This window comes from Erinaceus europaeus, chromosome 17 (genome assembly GCF_950295315.1).
Source record: "Erinaceus europaeus chromosome 17, mEriEur2.1, whole genome shotgun sequence".
Classification (NCBI taxonomy): domain Eukaryota; kingdom Metazoa; phylum Chordata; class Mammalia; order Eulipotyphla; family Erinaceidae; genus Erinaceus; species Erinaceus europaeus.
The window spans coordinates 15824691-15831339 of NC_080178.1; the positions used below are offsets into that span (position 1 = coordinate 15824691).

The following is a 6649-nucleotide window of genomic DNA, read 5'->3' on the forward strand; positions in this document are numbered from 1 at the left end:
CTCCATTGTTAGATAGGACAGAGAGAAATGGAGAGAGGAGGGGAAGACAGAAAGGGGGAGACAAAGATAGACACCTGCAGACCTGCTTCACCGCCTGTGAAGCGACTCCCCTACAGGTGGGGAGCCGGGGGCTCGAACTGGGATCCTTACACCGGTCCTTGCACTTTGTGCCACGTGCACTTAACCCACTGTGCTACCGCCCAACTCCCAATAAATTGTTTTTTAAATTTTTTAAAATTATCTTTATTTATTTATTGGAGAGAGACAGCCAGAAACCAAGAGGGAAGGGGGTGATAGAGAGGGAGAGAGACAGAGAGACACTTGAAACACAGCTTCACCACTTGCAGAGCTTTCCCCCTGCAGGTGAGGACTGGGAGCTCGAACCCGGGTTCTGGCTCATTGTAATATGTGTGCTCAACCAAGCCCCTCTTTTTTTTTCTTTAAATATTCATTTATTTATTTTGTATAGAGACAGAGTAATTGAGAGAGGAAGGAGATGGGGTAGTGAGATATGTGTAGCACTGTTTCACTGTGAAATTTTCCCTCATGTAAGTGGGGACTGGGGGCTTGAACCCAGGTCCTTGTGTACTTTAATATGTGCACTCAACCAGGTGTGTCACCACCCAACTAATTCCAAGTCCTTTTTTTCAGTTTGCTCACTTTGTTCTAGCCACTTAGGACTGCTATTCTTTGGACTTCATAAATTCATTGCCGAGGTCCTGCCCCAGGGCCTTTGCCCTTGCTGTTCCTTCTGCCTGTAGTCCTCTTTCCATTCATCTATGCGCAGACTGCTTCTTCAGTTCTGCTCAGAAAGACTCCCCCTTCCCCAGCAGGGTCATTGCAGGAGCTCAGATCCTGCTGCATGATTTCATCATTCCCAGCAACCACTTTTCTTTCTTCTACAGAGATAGTGAGAGATGAGAGAGAGAGAGAGAGAGAGAGAGAGAGAGAGAAGGAAAGACACTTCAGCATTGCTCCACTACTTGTGAAGCTTCCCTCCCTGCAGGTGATTCCATGGGGGTGGGCCAAGCTCAAACCCAGGTAATGTGTGAGTTATAAAATAAAACCTTTTTATGACACCTTTGTGGTCACCCTAGCCCTACCCACCAGCCTTATTTTCCTCAGCACCACTTACTACTGCCAGAGACTGTATTAGACATGTGTGTGCATTTACGTGATTACTATGGCGTCTTCTGTTCAAAAGGAAGCTCCTTGGAGCACCTTCACTCGCCCTTGCAACCCTGGTCTCCAGCGTGCTCTTGAACACATAGCAAACACACAGTAAGTATGGCTGAATGCACGAATGAATGCATGGATGAGTGTGGAGAGACAAGGGTTCCAGACTAAAGGAGCATTCAAAGGTCCTGGGGCTGCCAGGAGTGTGGTGAATTCAGAGGCAGAGAGACAACGCCTACATAGAGGCAGAGAGAGAGAGAGAGAGAGAGAGAGAGAGCGAGCGAGCAGACAGTGCAAGGTAGAGGCAGAGATGCATGCGGGAGCCAGGCCACGCAGGGCTGGCCCAGAGGACTGTGGGACGGCTCTGGCTTCCATCCTCAGAGCGGCGGGAGGCCTTGGACTAAAGGCACAATGCGATTAGATTTGCATGTGAAAAGATCCCCATCCACTTATTTCTGCGAATAATGATACAGCGATGATGGTGATAAATGCCGGCATCTGTAGAGTGAAAGGTCTTTTCAGAGAGCTTTCACAGCCTCCGTCCCAGCCTCTCGGCTCCTCGAATCCATCACGCAGAGCTGCTGGCCTTGAGGGTGCCAGGCTCTCCTGTCACTGGAACCAGGTTTGCTGAAGCCCAAATCAGAGCTGGGGGATGACAAAGGCCTTTTGATTTTTCCAGTATATACAAAGGTAGGCATTCCAATCATGTTCAATTGCACATTTAATAAACCATCTCGATTTCTTAAAATTCTCCACCCCAAGCCAACAGACTGGTTCAGAAAGTGAGGGGGGAAAAGCATTCTATTCCCTCCGACATTTTTTAGGATGTTGTGTCCTGCCATTGTCAGAGCATAAATCCTATAGAGTACAGCAGTGTTTTAAGTCAAGCAGGGCCAGAGGAGAGAAGTCACCCAGCAGAGTACATACTTTACCATGGGCAATGACCTGGGTTCAAGCCCCAGGCAACCACCTGGGAGCACCATGTAACGGGGGAAGCTTCACAAGTGGTGGAGCACTGCTGTAGTTTCTCTCCCTTCTCTCTCCCTCTCTGCCTCTCACTTCTGCTCAAGACATAATGAGTCCTCTGGTGAGTCCTTGCTCCACACCTGCAGGGGGAAGCTTCATGAGCTTCCCCGTCCCCTTCTCTATTTCCCCTCCCCTTTCGATTTCTCTCTATCCTATCAAATAAAAATAGGAAGGGGAGGGAGGAAAAAATGGCTGCTGGGAGCAGTAGATCCATAGTGCAAGCACAAGCTTCAGCAATAACCCCGTTGGCAATTAAAGAAAAATTAGGCAAAGTTATTCCTCCTCCTCCCCTCATAAAAGGGTTCTTATGAGTAGGGCATCTCCATTATTTCTGAATAGATTGTCCCTCCAGTGAGGTGGCTCAGGTCAACATTCTCTGCTGGTAGCTTGGGGTGCTCTAGATGATGAAAAGAGAGCAGAAAACCCTGTCAGATTTAAGAACAGGAAAGGACTGTGAGTAGGATTAGGGCTGGACAAGGAGAGACAAATTCTCTGTATGACAGCTACTTGAAACAGGGACATAACTCAGTGGCAGAGTACACACTTCATTGTAAGAGGCCTGGTTCCATCCCTGTCACCAAACACACAACATACAAAAACCTCACAGACTGTGGCGCACCTGATAAAGTACTCGTGTTACAATAATCAAGGGCTTGCAGTCAAGCCCCTGGTCCCCCACCTACAACAGGGAAGCTTCACAAATGGTGAAGCAGTGCTGTAGGCGTGTCTCTGTCTTTTATTTTTTTAATCTTTATTTATTATTGGATAGAAGGAGAGAGACAGAGAGACACCTGCAGCCTTGCTTCGCCACTCATGAAGCTTTCCCCCGACAGGTGGGGGCCAGGGAGCTTGAACCCGGGTCCCTGTACACTGTAATGTGTACGTTTAATCAGGTGCATCACTGTCTGGTCCCCTGTAAGTGTCTCTCTTTCTCCCTCTTTATCTCCCCCTCCTCTATTAATGTCTTGCTGCTTCTATCCAAAATAAATGCATAAACAATACTAGAGATAAATGTTCCTGTACACATGGATGCTAAAATCCAGTCCATCTGGGAGGGGGACTTAGGGATTGGCTGTGACTTTGCAAATGGACGGACAGGTCTTGAAGAAGTCCTTCTAGAAGTTTCCTGCTGGGGTGGGGATGTGCAAGAATTGAGGGCAACTTTCCAGGCAATGACTGCCAAGAATGGTTCAGAAACAGAAGGTGGAGTGAATTCAGGGGACCAGGGAATTGATAGCAATCAGCCATTGGAGCTGGGGACATCCATGACTCACACTCCCTCCCTTCAGTATTCGTAATTGGCATCATTTGGCTGGGAAAGAAAAGGCTGAGATGTGATTTTGTAACTGCTTTCAAGTGGGGAGAAGAAGGTTTTCCTTCAGAAGGTGGTTATGAGCCATTTTAAACCCTTATGAGGGGAACACAGCTCACTGCCATGCTGGGTGAAGACTGCAGGCCCCCCCCTTTTTTTTTGAAAGAATTAGACTTTATTTTATTTTATTTTTTTAAAGAATTTATTTATTTATTCATGAGAAACATAAGAGGAGAGAAAGAACCAGACATCACTCTGGTACATGTGCTGCCGGGAATCAAACTTAGGATCTCATAGTTGAGAATCCAGTGCTTTATCCACTGCGCCACCTCCCGGACCACAAGACTGCAAACCTTTTTAGCTTAAGTAGAAGCACTGCCTGGCTCAAGGACTTATGTCAGAAGGTTCAGGAAGGTTCCAGAGTGCCCTGAAGTCTGAGTTGGAGGCTTTGAAGCTGGGGATTCCATGGGAGGTGTATTCTCTTGCTGCCCTAACCCTCCTCCTTGGAGCCTGAGACTCCCTCGGGACTTGTCTACAGCCCTCAGTAGCCTGGAGAGATCCTTAGACCATGAGCCTATCTGTTCCCCTCAACCTTATGAGGTAGCTTCTAGAAACATTGTGCTATCTGGGGGAGATAGCACAATGGTGATGCAAAAAGACTTTCATGTCATGAGGTTACAAAGTCCCAGGTTCAATCCCTAGCACCACCATAAGCCAGAGCTAAGCAGTGCTCTGGCCTTTCTCTCTCTTTCTCTCTCTCTGGGAGTTGATGTCCCTTGCCCTTTTCTTATTTATTCTTAAGATTTTGGGTGGCAGTGCAGTGGGTTAAGCACATGTGGCTCAAAGTGCAAGGACTATAGTAAGGATCCCGGTTCGAGCCCCCGGCTCCTCACCTGCAGGGCAGTCACTTCACAAGCAGTGAAGCAGGTCTGCAGGTGTCTATCTTTGTCTCCCCCTCTCTGTCTCTCCCCCCATTTCTCGCTGTCCTATCCAACAACGATGACAAGAATAAGTACAATAAAACAACAAGGGCAACAAAAGGAAATAAATAAAAAATGTATTTAAAAAATTTGTTTAAAAAGTTTTTATTTGTTCATTAATGAAAGAGATAGGAGAGACAGAGAGAGAACCACAGCATCTTTTTGGCACATGTGCTACCAGGGATTGAACACAGGACCTCATGTTTGAGAGCTTTATACACTGTACTATCTTCTGTACTTCCCATCCTTTTTTTGAAAATTAATAATACAATTCCCATGTGGGAGAGTTAAAACCACTTACTTATGACTTCAGTGGCTCCCACCGTGTTCTGGAAGAGCATAGGTTCAAGCTCTGTGAGGCCCAGGCCTTACACAATTTGGAGGGCATCTTTTTTTTTTTTTTTTTTTTTTGCCACAAGGGTTATAGCTAGAGTGTGGTGCTTACACAGCTCCACCATTCCTGATGGCCTTTTCCCCCTTCCTTCTTTTCCTTTTCCCCTTTTTCTCTCCCTTTCTTTCTTTTTTCTTGGTAGAGTAAAAAAAAAAATGAGAGAGAGGAATAGGGAGACTAAAGAGAAAAACCAGCAGCACTGCTCATGAAGCTTCCCCACTGCAGATGGGGGTGGGGCCCTGAACCCGGGTTCTTTCATGTGGTTACATGTGTGCTCTCGCAGGCACACCGCCACCCAGCCCCTGGGGAATAATTCTTAAAAGGTGGTTACAGAACTCTGGCTACAAAAGCTCCCATCTTCTCCTTTGCCATTTGACTTGGGGAGAAGTGTGATGGAAAGGAAGTCAAGGGGACAGGCGATGGCGCAATTGGTTAAGTGCGCACATTACAGTTCATAAGGACCCTGGTTCAAGTCCCTGGCCCCACCTGCAGGGGGAAAGCTTCACGAGTGGTGAAGCAGGGCTGCAGGTGTCTCTTTGTCTCTCTCCCTCTCTATCTTCCTCATCCCTCTCAATTTCTGTCTCTATCTAATAATAAATAAATAGAAATTTAAAAAAGGAAGTCAAAATGGAATGAAATCACGGTCATAACTGAGAGTCAGTATATGTGTTTTACAAAACACACAGCTGTGTGAGCTCCCTGATGGGGTTGCTGAGGGACTCACACAACCTATGTACTGAGCACTGGGGTGCATGTTCATTCCCTGCAGGCTAATCTGTCTTTGGTGTTATTTCATGGCTTCATTGGACTTCCATAGGATTCCTGTGGGATCCTGTTCTTTCTCTATTTTCATGAGGAAGAGACTGAGACTTGGGAGGAACTTGGGACTTGTCATGCTGCTAGGGGGAGGTAGGACAGAGATTTAAATAGAGCCATCTTGACTCCACAGCTTGCATCTCTGACCACTGCTCTCCCCCGCCTCCTCTTACCCTCCAGGAGCTTATAACTTCCCAGAGAAGTGAAATATGTAAGTACTCCTCTTGCTTCCTTCAATCTCTGTTCAAATGTTACCTCATCAGAAAACTGGGGTGAGCAAGGGACAAGTGAGGGACAAGTGTCCCAGACAAAAGGGGTGTGCAAATGTCCTAGGGTTAGAAGTGAGTGGTAAATTCATGAAACTAAGAGAAATCCTGTGTGGGGGGCAGAGAGAAGGAGAGAGAACCAGTGTGAGGTGGGAAAGAGGCTGGCCTCCTCTTCTTCTTACACAGAATAACCTGCATTCCGCCGTGATTTTCTCAACTCGTGATCTACTGACACACTCTACATCTGCTTCTGGTCCCCCTTCTCCTGCTGAAACGTGAGCCTCATGAGGGCAGGGAGCTTCCCTGTTTTAGTCATTGCTGTGTGCCCTTTACCTACGATGCCATCTGTCTATATGAATCTCATTCAATCTGTATGTTTATTGAATTCATTAACTAAGCAAATACACAGAGAACCAACCTGCTTATGGTAGGTGCCCAGAGGCTGTCGTAGTCAACAGGTGTTAGAGCAGTTTCTTAGAAGACTGAAAAGATTTCAAACCAGGGGATGATGAGAGAAGCTTCCAGAAGGGTGGCTCATGAGGATGGCTAAGCTAGTACATGTCTCCTTCAGAGGCAATGGAGTGGGGAGGGAGGGGCCGTGGAGCAGTGCGCAAGCTGCTTGGCATGTCTCCCAGCCTCCGCCAGCCTCCTTGGATGTGGGCCTCTGTGCTATATTCACACA

The 6649-nt window shown here is 47.1% G+C and overlaps 1 long non-coding RNA gene across 1 annotated transcript in view; it reads left to right on the forward strand.

Annotated features, from left to right (window-relative positions):
* The window catches only part of LOC132533861 (uncharacterized), a 64347-nt gene extending 58495 nt beyond the window's left edge, over window positions 1–5852 (forward strand). Inside the window, exon 4 of the long non-coding RNA XR_009545608.1 lies at window positions 5835–5852. This is a non-coding gene — a long non-coding RNA (uncharacterized LOC132533861). The remainder of the gene's footprint in view (window positions 1–5834) is intronic.
* Window positions 5853–6649: the final 797 nt, after the last annotated feature.